At 35.0% G+C, this 21,218-nt stretch overlaps 1 protein-coding gene across 1 annotated transcript in view; it reads right to left on the bottom strand.

Annotated features, from left to right (window-relative positions):
- Positions 1–21,218, bottom strand: part of LOC135080505 (uncharacterized) — a 206,286-nt gene that overhangs the window by 80,817 nt on the left and 104,251 nt on the right. Inside the window, exon 3 of the mRNA XM_063975140.1 lies at positions 20,075–20,105. The gene's annotated coding sequence lies outside the window, so the exon portion shown is untranslated. The remainder of the gene's footprint in view (positions 1–20,074; positions 20,106–21,218) is intronic.

Genomic DNA, 21,218 nt, shown 5'->3' with positions numbered 1-21,218 from the left:
CAAATAATATTCTACTTGCCGTCAGCACACGGTAATATTATTAATATTAGAAAAAATAATTTATTAGCCACTTATTAGTTAACACAAAAAATTACCCACCATTAAGTAAAGTAGTCGTCAGAATTATTATTTTTGGCTACCGAAAAAGCTTAACGAAACAATCATTAGCGTTAAACGGTTAAAAGTAATAACGCCATTTATGAAACTGGTTTTGGGTACAGTCAGGGGCAATATTAGTTTCTTTATAGCTCTACAACACTTTACCAAACCTTGATTGCGCATTGAACTAAACCTGATTATTTTTAAATGCTTAATTTACCTATAAAATTTTATACACCTTAGCATTTAACTTAGAATTTAAGATGTTTTTAGTGTGAGGCACAAAATCACAGAAAATTCTAAGAATATACTTCTGATAAAATCATTTTATAACGTGATGAAAAATAATATTCGACGCATATTTTGCAAGACACTGCTCAAAGTGAACGATCAAAAAACTAGCCGAGCGTGTTATGTATTCGGGCCCGGCGTTCTGCCATTAAATTTCGATTTTATCTTAATGTATTCAACGTTAATATTTTTGAGGAACGCAAATTTGCCTTATCTTGATATGAAGAAGTTATGACTGAAACCATTCCAAGTCTGATGCTTACATTAACAATAAATTCTCATGGTGGTGTGATGATAATTTGGTAGAATATTTTTACATGAATCACGATTGATTCAAAAAATTGAAGAACTTTTTAAAAGTTTCAACTTTATAAAATTGAAAATTACTAAAAAAAATAAATGAAAATCCTTCTAATGACAGTTGAGGGAAAATACTCTATGATGGATTATTCCACTTTGTTCACCTGGGTGATATCACAAAGTGGAATTTTCAGTGTCCTCATTTCACCTCAGAACCATTTCACCCAGGTGATATAATCCGAGTGAATTGATTCGACTAAAGCAGACAACAGATGCGATAACCTGGGTGAATCAATTTTCCTGGAAAATGAAGCTAGGTGGTTTGGAGGTGAATGAGGACACTAAAAATTCCACTTTCTCCCAGGTGACATCTCACATCACCCAGGTGAAGTGAAATAATCCGCTAAAAACAGCCATGTAAGTAAAGGTTTAACGATCAATATTGCAAACCCGCTCACTGAATTTCGCACCAACATCTATAGCTATGAAAATTCTTCCACTCTTAGCAGGAAAGGCAAGTTTTTCCTCAGCCAAACGGCGGACTCATAAATCTTTTAGTTTTTCTTCCACCGAGAAAAGTCGGGATTCGAATATACTATTACACCTAGATGATTGAGAACCAGACGCTAAAGTGAATCGAGTTGATTAAATCGAAAGATTATTCGATGCAGTAGTCGATGTTTTGATGATAATTGTTTGTGAGAAAAAGCAAATTCTTTATGGATTTAATTCATAAAACTTACTCATTACTGAAAGACATTAACTGCAAGTTAGATCATAACATAATCTCGTTAAGAAAAGTTTTTATTTAGTTTTTATGTGAAAACTTAGGCCCGGTTTTTTGATTCGTAGTTAAAATAACCAATAGTCAAATTTGACAGATGTCAATTGACAAGTGGTTAAATATCAGAAAAAAATGTTTTTCGAACAATGGTTAGCTTGACTTTTAGTACATTTTTTAACTATTAGTTAACATTTTGTTAATATTTAACCATTAGTAGCAAAATTTAACAATTTGTTATTTTAACTATGAATCAAAAAACTGGGCCTTAGGCCCGGTTTTTTGATTCGTAGTTAAATTAACCAATGGTCAAATTTGACAGATGTCAAATGACAAGTGGTTAAATATCAGAAAAAAATGTTTTTCGAACAATGGTTAGCTTGACTTTTAGTACATTTTTTAACTAATTGTTTACATTTTGTTAATATTTAACCATTAGTAGCAAAATTTAACAATTAGTTATTTTAACTATGAATCAAAAAACTGGGCCTTGGAAGAATAAAAACAATACAATTTTAACAAACAGTTTAAAGTTAAAGTCAAAAACTGTCAAAATATGTCAGCAATTCTTATTAAAGTATACTGAAAACAATCAATTCAACAAAGGTACTGAATTCATTTAACAAAAGACAGCAATTTTAAAATACTTTTCCCATTGCATCGTTTACTATCAATAGCGAGTATCGTTCATTACCATAAGCCTTTGAACGCTCACAATCAAACACAATATACGACGATAAAGAAAATTCACTTTATAACGATCATTTGCTATAGAAACTAATATTTTTTTATCTAACTAGCTTTTGCCCGCAGCTTCACCCGCGTGAAATTTAGTTTGTCACATTGTCATAAATTATAGCCTATATGTTATTCTAGGTTATAAACAATAATTCTGTAAAGTTTCAACAAAATCCGTTCAGTAGTTTTTGCGTGAAAGAGTAACAAACATCCAGACATTCAAACTTTCGCATTTATAATATTAGTGGATTTGAGTCGTCAAAATAAATGTGTATTGAACTGCAATATTGAATATCATAGAGAGAAAATTTTATAAGCATGCAGTATATAAGCATTTTATAAGCAATTATATAAGCATTTTAACGCCCGTATTCACAAACAATGCTTGCTTAAGTGAAGCAGCAAATCGAACGCACAGCGTTGAATAGAGCTTTGTGATTGGTTCATGGTGTCACGATGTGCGTCCACACGCATTGTGAGACGTCATAGTAATGTTTATGTATACGGGCGTTATATTATTGAGTACCTAATTTTTTAGACTTCCCGTGAGTTTGCTATCTCAGCTTGGGACCTACTGTTTGTAAATTCCCTGTGACCAAGAGTTGGGACATTCGTTTCCCATCTGTCACGGGGACCATCAATCGCTTTCGGGTTATTTAAGCGAATACGACTTTTGTCTTTAGCCGAAAAAATATCTGCCTCCGACGTCGGCAATTACGGGACAATTCGTCACTTGTGAGGCTAATCCGGGCTGATTTCACCGACTGATTGATTGCTCGTTTATCAGTGGATTCGGCGAATGCTCGCTGATAGATTAATTCGCACTCAATTGCGCTAGTTTGATTCAGTGTCGATAGTAGAGATCGCGTTATGGATCTGGGGGCACGGCAGTGCCCCCGCCAAGTCGAGCGCGAAGCAAACACTGCCGTACCATCCTTTACTGGAACCATTTCGCCGCATTTTCAGGTCTCTATTTGAGAACCTTTGGATAAGACCAGAGTGCAGAAATTTTTTTCATCTAGTAAGCTATAATCACATACTTAAAATCCAAAATTTCAAGTCTGTAGGTCATTTAGTTCCGAAGTTAAGCGAAAGCAAAGTTTCGCATTTATGACACTCACTCACTGATGATCATCAAAATAGAACTAGTACTTCCCATTAACCCAGAGAGCTGAAATTTGGTACAGAGTTAGGGTTTAATGGCCACATAAAGGGAAAACTATAAAAACTAGGAAAATCGAAGATCTGGAGTAACACCACATTCATAATCAATACTACTAGCGCCACACTGGCACCGTGGTGTTCGCCTGTACCGCTCACCGCTAGATGGCGCTAGCACTTTGAGCGTCGATTTTCTGTTTTCCTTTCTACGACCCCCCCCCCCCCATTATTGTAATTATTTGCATTTCGTTTATTGTTCGCTAAGGTTAAGTTATTAAAACAACTTCTGATTCTTTGTCCATTTTAAAGGTCGTTGAGTTTATTTGTGTTTAATATTGTAAAAAAAATGTCGATAATATTAAAAGAAAAGACGACGACGTTAAATAATTATTATGCCACTTTCTACAAAAAGAAGTGAAATCCCACCAAAAACATTCTGTAAAAAACTAGCCAAGTCTCGATGGAGCTGCCTGTTTATCTCTAAAAAGTAATGAAATCTAGACAAAGTCGTGCCAAGTCTATGGTTCCTTACTGCGATTTCTTTATTATTTATAGTTAATGTTGTGTGACTTGGCCGTTGAACAATCTTTATTAAGATAATCATACATAAGTATTATTGAAATACGCAGCTTTATTAAGTCTACAATTGACTGGTTATTGAATCAACGTTTTCCAAGTGCAATTTATTTTCCATCGTCAATGGGTAGCGGTTCTGGCGACAGATTGGTGCAAATGGTGTCATGGAGCATCTGGTTTTGTACCCTTCAACGGCCAAGTCACACAACATTAACTATAAATAATAAAGAAATCGCAGTAAGGAACCATAGACTTGGCACGACTTTGTCTAGATTTCATTACTTTTTAGAGATAAACAGGCAGCTCCATCGAGACTTGGCTAGTTTTTTACAGAATGTTTTTGGTGGGATACACTTTTCTTGGTAAATGTACTTGAAACCAAAACGTTTTTGTTCCTTTTAAAGCTTTAATGCGTAAAAATAATATGGACTGAGCAAAGGTTAACAGATAATTAAACTTATATTTAATAACTAATGTGGTTTACGATTATATTATCTTGATTATTATACAAAATGACATAAATAATACAACCAACGGTCGTAAAACTTCCCAGATAAACATTATAATTACAAAACTAATAAAATACTGAACCACATAAGATTACAGAGATATCATTATGTTTTCTTGAAGTAGGCTATAAATTAAGTGGATCCAAAGACAATGACGACATAAACACACAATTAAGAAGAACATAAAACACGCTCGAATTAAACTTGTTTTGAACAAGTTTTTCTCAGAAATACCGAGAAAATGAAACGAAATGGAATGAGAAGTTTTGCTAATTGAAAATAAAGTGCGCCCGCAAAAGCACATGCTGAAACTTTGCACCGAAGGAAACATCAAATTGAAATTATGAAAACTTAATTATTTTCTGCAGATAAATAAGATACCTACTAACCCAGATATGATTTATTAAAGAATCCTTTTGAAATCCGTGTAGGCGATATATTATTGAAGATAAAAATGTATAAACTAAAAAGTATGCCGAAATCCTTACAGATGCTCTAATGAGAAATCTGAAGTTTCGAGATAAAATTACTTGCTTAAAACTTTGGCTGGAAAAAGTCTCATTACAAAGAACTACCCGATCGCTATAAGCCTAATCCCATTGAAAACCGAGATGACATTTTTGATAACCAAATATCTCGAGTCAAGAAACTCCGGGCTGTTATAAAGCCATTATAATTTCCGCGGCGCGAATAAAAATGAATCTTAATCACCGGTGTCATAGCTCAAAAGGGAAACTTCGCGAAACCCAGTCATAGCTTGTAAAAAGGGAAGAGAATGAAGGTTAATTTGAATCTCAGCGTTTGTAAGGCCAAGAATAATTGGATTTGGACGTCCCCGTTGACAGTTCATTTTGTTGTTTCACCCCCCGACGTGTACAGTTAACGTTATGGAAAGTTATAATTCCATAGACATACCCCAGCTAATTTGGATAAGGGCCAATTACAGAAAGAAAAATCTTCCCAAAGTTGGATGCAGAAATTTAGGGGAGTCGATTTATTAGGTAATTTATTCGAAAAGGGACAAACACTTCGAATTAAACAAGTTAAGGAATGTCCGAATTCGGCTTGAAATAGGAGAGTCAACTTTTAATTCCTTCTATCTTAAGAAGCTAATTAAGTGTTGAGAAAGTTGGACGCCTGCGTAAATATGAGTACAATTATAACTTCCTCAATAAATTAGGCAGTGTCATCACTAAATTTCAAAGTTGCTTTTCCAGAACGAACTTTGGAATAAATGAAAAATCTTGCTCTTGCAGCGCCTGTATTTACATACAGATATTTTAAGGCCAATCAAATAAATTAACGCTGCAAATGTTTAAACTGTGCGGTTAACTTCACCGTCCGAAGCTGTAACAATCCAACATCGGGGACAAATAATTACGTAATTATTCGCGACAAATTAAAGTCGGCCGTCGTGTAACTTGTCAGGCCAACAAAAACGGCAGACAAGCGAACAACAGCCGTTTTTGTTTCTGCAATAACAGACGTCCGCAAAAACGGAGCATCAAAATGTATGACACTCACTCCTTGTCTCTTTTCACGCAAAAACTTTGGGGATCGGAATGCTCAGAGTTAGGGTCTTAAGTGATTTTCGTCGTATTTAGTTGCCGAGTTTTCGGGAAGTTTTTCGCTGAGGACTTAATTGTTTCGGTGTATATATTTTTTTCGATGAGAACATTTCTGTTTTGTACCATTGTTTTGTGTTGCGTCACCGATTTCTTTTCCATTTGTTGTTACGCGTTGTAATAAAATATAGTTTTTATCAAGTGACACGCCTATAACTTTTGATAAACGTGCATTCTTGTACACGAATGAATGAAGAAGCCATTGAGTTTTATCGCATCAATGACAGGCTTGGATGTATCAAGGATGTATGTAGTTTGTAAAGGTTCCATCGATACCCATGGAAATGATTTATTGGAAAACAAATTGGTATACAAATGTACCTTGTCAAATTATTATCAATCGAGAATTTGTCTTCAGAAAGTAGCGTCCAAAGCGTTGGAGTTTGATTGGAAGAAAAAAAATTAACTGGAGCCGGAGCACGCTTCGAATAATAAAATAAAATCTTAAGAGCGATATTATTTTTAGCTCGGCAAGGAAGAGAAGAACTCGCCACGGAAATAATCCAATCACACTCAATAAATGGGAGCAAAGGGAAATTAGTAGCAAAGGCAGCGACAAAGTTGATCTTGTTCGCTTGACAGATGTCTTCGAGATGAAATTTAACGTCGACGCTGAGACCATTCAGAGGCTTACAAGTCACTCTTCGAAGAAACAGCTATGTATGATTACGTTTAAAATTTATGTCAAAGCAGCTGCCGCTTATAAAATCTAAGAGGGTGTTTTGATGATGTGATAGCGATGTTGGATTTAATAGTGGTAATAGAGAAGAAATAATAGACTGTTTGTGTTACAAATGTGTGGAACATACATATTTTAGGTTAAACAAGTTCAGGGCGTAGTAGCTTTGATAGAGATTTGAAATGGACAATATCAACCAAGTGTCTATTAGTAAAAACTGCTGAATCACCATTTGTATAAAAATATTCGTACAGATATAATTTGAATATAAAATATATTTAACGCTTATCTAGTACTACACAAAGTCGGACCTTATACAATAACGTTTTAAAAGCACTCCTCTGGAAAATAAATTAAATACAAGAGCGAACAAAGACCAACATTTCTGTTTTGATCATACGTTTAGCTTTTATTTCATTGCTATCTACAATGTTGGAGTACGCTTTTAAACCAACATTTGAATAAACAAGCCCAATAAATTGTTACAGAATGAATTGAATTTTGGTTCTCCTTCGTCTGATATGAAAACAAACATTAAAATGGGAACCGGCCGCAAAACAAGTGTTTATTAGACCAGCATCGCTCCAGTCGTTATTTGACCACCCAAGATGAACAATGTTTTAGAGATTCCCCTATCATAAAATCTCGCTTTTTATCGCATTCAAGTTCGTTTAGGCGTAAGAGAATCAGAAAAAGATTTAACACCCACTCCGCGCACGCTATCAAACGCTTTACGGCCACATAATCAACTAAGTATTTGAGGCTTGAAAATTATTATTGCGAATTTATGACCAGAAATCTAGCAACGTGTTTATTGACACTATAAAAGAGTATTAAAACGTTATTTATTGCTAACATTTCACTTTAAACGCATCGTACTAGAAATGTTTCTGCACCCAATTAAAACTATCTCGGGCGTAGTAAGTAAGAGTTTCTATAAATAATTTCGCGGTGACTTGGGCATTCGTTGTAAATGTCCCACTTGAGATGTTTATTTAATTTATACCAATAATTCTCTCTGAATTATGAGCGTGGGCAGGAAGACGGTGTTAGATCAGATATTTATTGTGAAACTGCTCGTCCATTTACAACGCAATTTATCGCCGGTTCAGTGTTGAGAATCACGCGTTTTTGGAAATTTCTTAACTTCGAAATGCATAAAAGTTTATCATCGACGTAAATCTGGAGTAGTTTCAAATGTAATATATGTATCTGATGGAGAACTGCGAAGTACAAGAGGGACTTTGAATGACAAATAAACAAGCTAAAGATATTTATGAGAAAGTGCGGCTACTTAAAATTATAGACACAATAAACTACGGGAAGTGGACACGTACTACCAATTATCCGAGTGTGTAAGATGGTGTGGTCAATGGTCAAAAGACTTCGGCCATATAAAACCGACAGTAAACTCCGCCGGGCACCAAGTCAGATATAAAATTGAACAATAAAATTTTTACAACTGGTGAAACATCGAAAGCTATTAAACGCATTTGCCATGCCAAAACTGTTCGAACAGTTTTAGCGAGGATAAAGTTGGTTTATAGTACTTACAAAATTGTGTTTGGCTTCATACTTTCCTCTTATGTTTCCATCCAAACGAGTATCAGTTTCATTTTTACGATTCAATTACCGTATGACTAAATCCGTACCTCAATAAGGAGTTTCATTTCGCCCACTGACAAATCCCACTTGTAACATGGCAACTCTGAAAATTAGCACTAATACGGAACTCCCAAACAATTTATTATGCCTTGCCACCGAACAGTCAGTCTTTCATCAGCTTTAATAATAGACTGTGCAAAATGTTGTCCTATGTCGAGCACAGTAGCTCCAATTTGGCGTGGGGATATACGCCACGCGTCATGTTGTCCTTTATTAGTGGACGTATTGACAGAACACGGACAGAACTAACGACATCGACAGAATCGGGCCAAATATTTGGTTGCTCAATTAAACAAATGAAATTCGATGTGGGACAACACTTGCAAACGAATTTAGGGGAGTTCCAATTTCGAAATTTGAAAGAAAACAAACACAGGCGTAGGGGATGTTATGACAAATGACGGTTATGAACGTTAAGCAAATGTGGGCAAGCTGGATGTGGGTTTAATAAGGAGTAGCTGAGAGCATAATCCTGTTTCAACGCCGCCCTTGAGCTTGTCAAATTGTCTTATTATTAAGTGAAAATAAAAATGATTATTTTCAACTGCCTGTATCTTACATTAGCAACTGAAGCGAGCACTTCAAAGAGCAATTACAATTTAATAATACTGGTACTACGTCGATAATGTGACTGTAATTGGAGAGGTTTATTTCCAAACCTTACAAAGTACGCTAACCAAAATAATCTCACTTCGTCTGATTGTTCAACAACAAACGATCCGTAAAGTAACGTCCTGTTTAAGCGAAAGGCAGGATATGAAGTCATAATTCAAAATTACGGTATCAAAACGCATGAGTTCAAACTTTATATAGTCATTATCAATTTCGGAGCTCATTACTTGTACACTATTAGGGACCGACCAATCTACCTATAACGGCCGGGCAGTGGCCACTCAACAAAAAATATAACAAAACACGACAGATGTAGAGAACGAGGCTAATAATAAAAAAAACGGTCAAGGCCGAAGCGGTGGTTTGGACTTACACAATTTCTTACTGACTTCTGTTTCAAAAATTTCTATAAGTACACTTTTCTTGCTTAGGCGATAATTATTCATTTATTAATTAGTGAATTTGATAGTTGAACTAGACAGAATCCTGTTAAAAATGCACATTGGAATTTTTCATATTGTAGTATGTTAGTTTATGTAGGTAGGTAAAGGTATTTAAAAACCACCCATTACATCACTGCGTTTTCGATTTCGAGTAGAATAAAAGTCAAACAGTAGGTAAGCGTTGGCCATAAAATCCGGTACCTACCCTAAAATGTCGGACATTCATTATCTACACTTTTATACGGACAAAAGAGCGTTACCTGGAACATATGCGTTAGGGGCCAAGCACGACCGTGGAACTGGTGGAACTATAGATAGTGTTATCACTTTATCGCCTACTGTTTTTGACGCGTGAGCTACTTAATGAAGACCGACAAACGGTCATTAAACGGTATCAAATTGCGATCGTGATAAAATTACAGTTAATAAGATAAAACATAAAGCAACAGATGATTTTAATAAAGATGATAATACAAAAATGAAACTCAATAATAAAAGAAGACGTAAATAAAATATACATTGTATTCCAAATGTGACAGTGAGAAATCTGATGACAATCGGTGGTCATCGATAAATCAGCTATCTCCCTCTCGCATCATGACATGTGGGTGCTTCGCGGGGATCAGAAAAAAACAAACAGGTACCAAACCGAACCTTCGTTAGCGGTGCCGAAACTCAAAGACGATAACATCTTAATATAATTTCTTAGAACCTATTCGAGTTTCGACCCTCGATTTTTGTTTTAGCCTATAATTTACCCTTAACTGTTCACACTCTATGAACACAAAAATTTAGTACGGAATGAGTTGTCAAGTTTGTTACCTTTGAAGGCTGCCCGATAGGTATCAGTGGCCGTCAGCCGTTGAAATATAGCTTTATTCAAAATGCAGGAATGTAGCATGGAAATACGCCGTATTGGCCTCAAATGAAGCGTCGAGAGATACTATCTAGGCAAGAAATTCTATCCACGTACCACTTTTATTTTTGCTTTTAAATCCTTAGAAGGTAGCATCAAAGACATTAATAAACACAGTTGAAGAGATAATTGAGTTGAGAAGTTTGTCACCAATGCGACTTCTGGGAACAAATTGATTCCTGTCGATTGTATAGAAATATAAATTGAGACATCTTTTACGGTCGTGTCTGTTGTAGTAACCTTTTTCTGTGATTCTCCGGACCCCAGGTAAGCAGGGTTTATGGGCTGCACAGATTGCGTTTCTTTGAGAAATGATTGATGGTGCTTTAAATTAGTATAGCGTAAACGCATGGATCCCACAAAAAAGATAACGAAGGTGTTGATGATCTATTTAAATGTGATACACATCGTGCGTGATTATAGAACGATAATGATGTGGCTGATGATATAATCGAAAACATAAATAAAGGGGTTTCAGAAACGATTTTATCAAGCTTTATAATTCTATTTGGACAGGAGATAATTACTACTATAAAAAACAAAGACTTATTCATACAAACACTTCAATTTATGACAAAACTTCTTGGAAGCACTTGAAATACCATAAACAAACTTCTTATCTGTCTATGGCAAAATCTCTACCCCTTGTAAAAACGTCGACAGCTAAAGTGTCTTTTACTATCGCAAATGACGCGCGGTAAAAGCAAATTTTGACGGTTATGACTTGACATATTTGAACAATGACGAGAATGACAGTAATCCTGGTTGAGTGTCTAAACTCTTCTAAAAAATGGGTCAGGTGTGAATCCCAAAAATTCAAAGGGTTCATTCGTAATTGTATTATAGTTTAAGGATTTAAGATTATTTTTAGCTGTTATTAAAGCTTGTGCTGTTGTTGTTATGGTTTGTTTTCTTTATGTTATAGTTAATTATGTTATAGTTAAGTTTCAATGAAGATAATTGAAGTGTGTAAAGTACCTCTATCTTCATCGTTTGTAAAGAGTTGACGAGAAGTACTTATTCCCAAGGACATAGTGAACCTCATAAAACATCTTCCCTTCGGGGAAGGAACCCCAATTCAGTGGCATACTATTTTCTTAACATCAGTCCAACAAGTGGGTAGGCAAACAAACTTTACGGCCTTGTTGGGGCAAAAACAGTTTTGCTGTTCTTTTTTACAATCGTAAAAGTCTTCATTGAGCCTTAGATCCTTCACCATGTGTTTGGCGCCACTGGACCTAAAACAATAATGTAAGCGCCATAATATCATTAAACTATGAATCAGCATGAGTACCATCTGTTGTTCAATGAAGGATAGTGAAATACGGTAGAAGAATTTATGACGTATCAATTTCATTTGGATCGTAGTTACATAGTTACGTATGGGTGTTTCATCTTTGAAAGTGAATTGAGAAGTCCTATCGGAATATTTGTACTTTTTATATTACTAGAATTTGGTCATTCTAATTTCCAAAACTATTGTGGAAACCTATTAACAATGCAATTTTGATTGGTTTGAACTGATAATCCACGTAGGTACTGCATTATATTATCATTCATGACTTTAGACTTTTTGAAATGTTAACATAGTACTCTAGACTTTACTAAAATTAGCGACGTAGGCTTTTCAGTCTATGCTAAGCAGTGAATCAAGTGATGAACGGGATAAGTGATGGATCAGCAAATGTCTTTGTAGTCAATGGTGTAATATTATCAGATTGTAATAATCGTATAACACAGTACCCTACTGGCTTAATTTTACAAAATAGATTTCAATAAACACAATAATGTCCCTATTTGTATTCAGCTGACGTAAATAGAAGAGAAAATCTTGCGGTATTAATTGTTCATTGTTCACAAAGTACATTCAAATGTACTGCTTCCGCAAACAATTCTCGATTAAAGTTTGGTAATTCGATTAATTTAATACGCTTCAATTTATTAATACATTTTCATTGAATACAACCAAATTCAGATTTAGTTCGCACGGTAAATTTGGATTCGTACAATAACTACAAATATCGTACAAATGCTTTTATTGTGGCCGAATCTACATTTTGGACCTTTTGTTGTGCTTGTCCCATTATTTGTTGACCTTAATGATTTCTATGGGTTTTTTGTGGACGTTATGTGGGGTGATCTTGCCATCTGTCACCTTTGGATTTCGGCAACAGCCGAACATGGGCAAAAAATTTGCTGTTGTCGAGGTAATAGCTTCATCAGCGAAACGAGCTTTTTGATAGCTTCTAGATTAGAACATTAGAGACTATGTGTATAAAAGAACTAACTACTGTAATTATACTCTTAAATGTAGACTCATCGTAGTCATTATCATGTCGGTCAAGCTGTAGATTTTGGCTACACAGAAGTTGCAGCGGTGGGAACGAGAGGTGGGAATGGGAATAGTCCCGTGTAATCATAATCATGATCAGCTTCTAGATTTATCCCTATGCCTAGAAAGACATGCTTTTGCCATAAAATGCAACAGCAATCGGCTTTGGCTCTGGCAACTATCAATCACTTAAATATTGTTTTTTCTTTTTTAGTTAGTTACTGTAATAACTGTAGAGAAAAGTAGGTACATTTGAAAATTACAGTTAAATAAAATTCTTATTATAATTTACTACAAAAAGTTAAAATAAAAACTCCAAACAATGCAACCTCATAAACATAATTTTCCACGGCGCATATCTCCGAATTATGTTTGTTATAATAATATCACATAGCGCAAACTAAAAAACCACTGGTCATCCATACATTCGGAGCCAGCCTGAATAAAACATTAGACCAGCATATGGCGACCGTAACACCCACAAAAAGCATCCACACAAATTTATAACGCGTCAAATCTTCGAGAAATGGCTTCCTTCGGATAGAGACGTTATTTTTATGAACATATAAAATTAATTGTGCAGTCTTGCTCGCATCTGCCCTTTTGTCCTTTTTTTTCACAGCCCGTGTGACGGTTAAATCGACGATATACTCGATATGTAACTCGCTCGGATCAGATTCTGTCATTAAAATTCATGTAATCGATACAACGCTTATCATAATTATTCCGGAATAACTAATTCGAGATGTACATGCACAACGCTCCGCGCTCATGTTACCGATACCGAATAAACCACAGATAATGAAGCCTCGAAAGCGAATGCTTATATTACATTTCAATTACCATATAAAATGTTCGTACAACATCCACGACGCCGCAACTCTGCTCCGATAATCATCTAATCAGTGATCATTCAATAACTTTTATTTTGAAGCCAATCGATGTTCGACGCAAGCGAGAAGTGCCTTTAATCGATTGCTAATAAAGTCGACGATTGGAACGAGGATGCGATATTTGAATCTGTTGTATTATCTTAAAGGAGCGTTTTATTCTGTTTCCATTTCGCTGCAGGTGGTTTATAAGAAAGGTTTGAATTCGGAGCTTATTCAGATCAGCGTTGGGTCCCGTTTTGTTGTTGTCTGTGGAGGCGGAACGACGTTTTCATTTGGCAATGGAATGTCTAAAATGTCAATGAGTATTCGAATTTTGAAACGCGAATCGTTGTTCGAGTTGTTCCACGGAAAGTTGTGGATGAAAAAGAAAAAGTTGCCAGCAACATACGGACATTCGGTCTCGTTTCGTTCGAAACAAAAAGTATTCGATCGAATCACGAGCTCTATTGGAAAACATTGTGGATAGTTTTATTGTAGCGTTGATTTTATTGCCTTATTATCTTAGGTGTTTTATTATGTCTACTCCAAATTATATCAACCATTTTTACTTTTGTCTATAAGTTCTTTAAGCAAAACAAAAGCAATAAAACTGACCTCAAAAAGGATCTATCAAACCTCTTTTATATTAGGCCTCGGCGGAGTCGTATTGTTTAAGCTCAAATTAAGCACGAAGGTTGAATAGCAACGATTAACTTCCCTAGTCGTAAAAACATTGTAACTTTACAGCTTAATTGCGTACATCTGTTATACGAATTGATACGATTTATTATGCACCTCTGAGCCGCTATAAATTGTAGTAATAAACTTGTGCGGAAAAAAATTGTAAAGAAAACAAAGCGCATTTAAAATACACCATCGGGAGTTATCACGTGACAATAGGATCTCAGTAGGGTCATTATTGACCATGTTTGCTTCTACTTTAGTCTCTCTATCAGCTGATTTTTAAAGTCAATCTAATTAATACTTTACATAGGATTTAAATTTTATAAATTTAGTTATAATGATAAAATTAGTATTAAATTTATAAAAAATTTATTTAATATTTTAAAATTTAATAATTATTACTGTTTATTAAACTTAAATATTATTTTCGCGCTCATTATGTTAAAATTATGCTTCAGGTTCACAATTTACAATTCAATAAATTAACACGAGCACAAATTGAAATGAGCTTAATTTCAATTCGAAGAAAATATTTTCACGTCTTGTAAATGTTTGGCATTTTATTAAATAAACCGAATACCTGAAGTGTTTTATCTAAATATCGATCGTCTTTTGACATTTGGGATACCACAAACGTACGAAAATACATTGTAGTTATCATTTTAATTGTCAGGAATAGATTATAGTGTATTTTTTTAAGTTGGATTCTAAGCTACGATTCGTACATTAAGTATTTTAAATAAGCTAGGTAGTGAGAAGAAGCAAATTGTAACTCTTCTATAAAATCTAAAGCAAGAATCTATACAGTCCCAAATTCCTTATACTTCTTCTTTCCAAAAGGTTTAGTCTACTGAATACACCTTCTTTATGGCTATGGACACCTGCAAGGATCTAAATGTCTTCATTAAAGGAAAGAGAGGTCCATGACAGGTGTTTCGGGTGATCGGAGCCTGACGAAGGTACAGGCACATCAACCTATACATTTCTGCTGTAAAATACCTCCTATTGCGACTGCATAAGAGTCAGTATTTAGCTTGATATGCTTGCGAATGTAATTGTAGGGTGTGGACTAATGACCTGTTTGTGTAGTGTACCTATTTTATTCGGACGGATAAAGTTATTTCTTATTAAAGTTTTTGGGTCGATCAATTAAGACCAATTGGAATCGCAAGGGTTTTTGCTGCAATTTTGGATCGAGTTTCAATTGTTTTCTTTCTGTAGCTTAATTTTTTGGTTGTTTAGTCCTGTCAGATGAAAGTTTTTACGCGGGTGTTCTTATCATGTGAAACAGTTTCTGACTAAGCACGAAATAAGTATTAAATTACGTAGACATAGGTAAGGTATGTGATAGGAATCGAATCGGCTGTGTTCCATTTTGTATCCTGTAAGTACATTACTGTGTAGCATAGCATAACAAAATGGCGTAATGTTGACCACGCATCCTTGCTTTAAATATTAAAATATTAATAAGGTACGGATCATCCATTCCCAAAATTCTAAAACTGCAATAGCTTAAAAAATAAGCGCACCCAACTTTACCAATTATTTTCATTCGCCTCATAATTAAGTGTAAATTAACTGCCTCGGAAAATCTAAACTCAACTAATTAAAATTTCCAACCACTGTAACAGGAACATCGTTACTGAACACCAACAGAATCCAGCTAAGTGGAACGGGCAGTTCAAATAGAACCAGATATCTAAACTGTTTTGTGATTATTTTAAAGTACGACTCTAAATAGTAGAAGTAGGAGAAGAAAGCTCAGTTACTAGACAAGCTGCTCATTAGCAAAAAAAAACTACTGCAAAATCACACAAAAGTACACGTAGGTACATTTATCTGTTCTATGGAATAACACCTAGGCGTGGCTACGCTCAATTTCTGAATTGAAATTTTCCAGCTTGAGCGTGCTCATCTTCTAATTAGGTATGTATGAATTTATCGCGAGATGAGAACCTCCTCCTTTTGTAGAAGTCGGTTAAAAACTATACTTTGTAAGCGATCGAACGCTGCAAGTTTTTACAGTTTGGTACGACAGAAACGTTATAGCGCTGCAGCGAACTTCAGTTTTAATTATTTCCAAAATGGTACAAGAATTTTGCTAACGATAACTCTATCTTTTATTGCTCTATGCATTAAATCGATTATTGAGTATAATACGAGCACGCTTATGCTTCAAAACTCAATTCAGAAACCGGGCCCTAGCTACATACTACTTAATAATAATATGTTTATTTTAGTAACCCTACTAAACATACGTGGACTGTGCATTAACACAATCCTCCTGTAATTACATCCTCTTTCTGTTTACCAGTCACGATCCCGCTGATTGTTTCGCCGCGGTGACAGGCACCCCGGGACGAATGGCGGGAATCTCGCAAGATGGCGGCGACCTCGCCTGACCCATCCGTCAAGCAAGAAGGTGGACATCTGTTTTAACATGTCAGACTGGCAGTTAATATAGCCGTTCCATTTTCAAACTTCAAGTTTTTGTATTTAGAATTTTATACGCGGAATAGGATGCAATTCTGTGAACGCTAATCTTGGCGGGAATTTGTGGGCTGTCAACACATTTTTTATGGCGGAGCTGTCAGTGTGGATTTGTCAGTTTTTAATCCACACAACTAAAATGGCGTCTGATTTGTGAGACAGCTTTAGGAGTAATTAACCCATTTAGACCGATAATTATTTTTGTAAACAATTATTGATTTCTCAGCAAGAACTTACAAAAGGAAGCATAAAAATCATGAAAAAAATATTTAAAAAAATAATCCATAAAAAGGGGGCCGTGGGGAGCCCGTACCATATAGGGTACAGTAGGTCTATATGCATACAAAACATACTAGTTGTTCAAAGCAGGTTTTTATTTATTTTTGTATGATATAAAATAAAAATAAAATCACATAATCACCAGTATTACTCTTGGCATAGCTTGTAAGACGTTTTATGTGGCACTAATCACATTTGGTTCTTTTTTCCTACCTTCTCCAAAGTTAGTGAGGATAGCTGAAGAAGACCTGGCTTCTTCTGACTTGTTACGTTTATTGCTATCAATAACCGCATTTAACATTACGATGACGGAAATTTAGCAAATCCATCGAAGAAAACTCTGAGGATAATTATTTACATTGACACTATCTTTATCGCCTGAATCTTCGTCAGTCTGATCACCATTAGCGGCCATCTGATAAGAAAGCAGTAAAAAAATACCAAAATTGCTTTGTTTGCTGAAATTATAATTTTTTTCTGGAGTTGTGGCAATCAAGTGAAGCATCAATAGCCTAAAACAATGAAAAATAATAATAATTAAATTACATTTTCTCGCATGATTTTGCTTATGCATAGACCTACTGTACCTTATAGGGTACACCTATTTTAGACTAGAAAAAATGGTATAAAAATAATCTCAATAATATTTTTTTCGTAGTTATGATATCTATTGTACTTTATTTTTGAAATAAAATTGATAAATAATATAATTTACCATGAATAATATGAAATATACCTTCTTGAATACATTGTAAATATTTTTTTTGTTTTCTGTCGAGGAATTTTAAAAATATTTCCGAAACCTCCTGTTAAAACGCATTTTTAAATATTTTTATGTAAAATAATCACTTTAAGCTTACTGTCACAATCATTTTTACAAAATAACAATAGTTTGGTACTTCAAAATATGTTCAATAATATACCGTACCACATAGGGTACGGTAGGTCTAAATGGGTTAATTATGTTACACGTGGATGAAATATTAACCACTGAAAGTAAAATAACGGCTGAATATTTAATCAATTTAGCTGTTTTCCTTACAACAAAATCATTGTAATATCGAAATATTAACTGTAATATCAAAAAACGTCTTGATTAACAAAAGATGAAATTACATTTTTGATAGAAAAAACCTTCATTCATATTTGAAGAATAACGCCACAGCGCTAAAGGTGACCTTAAATTGCTTATTAATAGAGAATAGTATGTTTAGGTTTACATAAACTAAAATTTACTTTTGACACTCCTATTTAATTAATCGCCCATATTGACGACTCCTCAGATCAAAAGCTTAAACGAGAAGTGAAATCGATCGAAAATGAGTTTGATGAAAGCATCAATCGAAAAACTGTGTCTGTGATGCAATTTGTTCGCGGAGCGTGCTATGATACAAAAGAAATAATAGCCACCGCCTGAGGCGACCAATTTAGGTCGCCTCAGGCGTGGGTAGGAAGGAGATGGCGTTTTGACATGTCTTTGTGAATTGTAACAATTTTTGGGGATAATTGAAGCGTGTAAAATGTGTCCCTAGGAAATCATATAGACGGACTAGGTTGTTAGCGAATTTGACTCGGAGAGCCAAAGCACACGATGCGTTGCGGCGCCGCACCGCAAAGGTTTCGCCGCATCCACAGATAATTATATGGGTGACACAGCGATAGCCCTCACGCGTCGCATCGCAGCCGCAACGCATCGTGTGCTTTGACTCTAAGAAAGTCATAGGTAGGTACTGGGGTTGATTCTTAGTTGGACAAACCCTTTAACAGTTTGATAAAATGTAATGCAATAAAAAGGGGTTAAAGGAAGTCAACTTTTCTCTTGCTGTGTCAAAAGTTGACTATATACCGTTGCATTGTTATGTAACTCAGTAAGCTAGGTAAAATATTGGTGAAGTTGGTGGTGAACATAATTTTATAAAGTAAAAATCACTTCAGCATGTTAATCCCAAATCCATTATAAAATTTAATAACATTTGCCTGTCGCGTTGACGAATCGCCCACAAACATTGTTTGGAACATATTTGATGCGAGTAGAGATGTGTTGAATTGATTTTTACCGATATCGATAGGCACTAAAAATATTTTATGAGTGCCATGTAGAGACATAATTTACAATGCCCAAAGTGATGAACAGGAACACCACATACTTAATACATAAACCTAAAAATGTGCGTGCCACGTACGTACTACTATCGGCACCATTGCCGGTCATGTCGTCTCGTTCTATCGCAAAGAATCACCATTTGATGCGAGCGAGAGCAAAAACAGAAATGGATAGTTAACACTGTGGCTGTGTGTGTGTGTGATTTTATTGTATAATAATCATGTAATTAGAAATATGGATATTATACATTAGTGATAGTAATAGATAAGTACCTAGTTTGTCTTTTTTCATAAATGAATGGAGCGTAAAAGTAGGTAGGTAAGTCCCATTGCGGGGTACTGGCACACACTAACTTAAACCAAATCGTTATACAGATTACTTTCAATATTGTTAAATCCATACTCCACAACGCCACAGCGTGGGTGTAAACTATCGATAATTGTTCGCCCATCCCTACATGCGAGTGAATTTTACGATTTTCGAAATAAGTTGCCCGTAACAATGGAGTTGGCTATTCAAATATTTATCTCGGCCCGGGCTTTAGAGGCAATATAATAAAAAGGCACGGTATTTGATGAATTCGATTTGATGTCCGATTTGTTTTGGCGATGATCGTAATTTCATCGGGCATGGAAAATTCGGAATAAATATTGTTGTTTGGGAAAAAGCTTTTATGAAACGTATCATCTACATGTGACTGCCTGGATTTTATGAAAGTCGATTTTGGGATGATTAATTGGTATTGTTTTTTCCTTTAATTGAAATTATTTTACATCAAAAGACAAAAACTCCATACCTACCATACATGGTATGGAGTTATTTATTAATCGGTGATAAGGTTGCAGTTTGAAAATAAAATAATAATATATGCAGAGCTAAGTAGAAATCAAAGAATTAAAATAATTTATTCTAGTTTACCTTTTTAATGGTGGCCCCGAAATCACGGCATCTGAAATAGAAAAAATCGAACATTAGTAAAGGAAAATATATAAAAAACTCAAAATAAGTTACTATTACTATTCACTAAATTATCCTAAAGCAGTTAAAAAACTATAAAAATACTCTTCACTTGTACACTAAGGCTGAGTTACACCATCTTACTTTAACCGTAACTATAGCGAGAGCGACAACCGGTGTTTTTTGTATGGAGATTGATAGATTTTTGACGTTTGTTAAGATGGTGCAACTCAGCCTAACTCTGTCTTGTGGTTTTCGTACAATTTTCAAAATAACTAATAATCATGGCAAAACCAAATCATAATCGAAAAAAAAGTTAATCACATCGCCATTTCTCCATAACAACATCATATTTATTGGCCAGACACTAGTGACAAACGCTTTCTCATATCCCACGTCATTACAGCCTGATAAAAACTACGAGCGTAATGATCACGCTGTTATTCCCTTCACACGTTTCAGCCATTACTTGGAAGGTGTGCGCTAGTGATGTTCTTGTTATCGATAAATCGAGAATCGAGTCGAAAGTTTATGGTAGAAAATTGCTAGGTAGTGTTAGTTAAGTAGAGCGGTGGAGGTTTTTTAGTCTAATTGTTGATTAAGTAATTTGCAGGACTGCAATTTGAGCTAATCGAATTATTGTGATTCCTTGTTGAAAGGGGTATAAGATTGGTTGATATTTATTTCATTTTTAGCATTATTCTATCGAATTATATGATTTTCAGTTCCGTAAGAGTTTGAAATAAAACCGTATGAGCTGTCGTCAGCCCGACAAGTGAAATGTTACGAGTCTATGTATCACCATAGATTATACCTTTTTTATGAGTTTACGTAGCTAAGTGGTATGTGCACTACAATAATAAACATAAACATAAATATTAAAGCAATTTTAAAGCATAACCTATTTTGCTCAACTTTTCCTGATTACAAAACCAGCACAACACTACGTCGACATCTAACTCGCTATCCTCATCTCTTTCTTATCCGTTATTTTTTCTATATCCATCTCCATCGAACCCTTTGCGGCGGATCAGGGCAAACAACGCATGAGTTCCGAATTAAGCAATTATGGTTAATTTTGAGTCCCGCATTATAGCTTCGGTCG

This window comes from Ostrinia nubilalis, chromosome 18 (assembly GCF_963855985.1).
Source record: "Ostrinia nubilalis chromosome 18, ilOstNubi1.1, whole genome shotgun sequence".
NCBI lineage: Eukaryota > Metazoa > Arthropoda > Insecta > Lepidoptera > Crambidae > Ostrinia > Ostrinia nubilalis.
The sequence above is the reverse complement of the archived record's forward strand: the minus strand, read 5'-3'. Positions and strand labels throughout refer to the sequence as shown.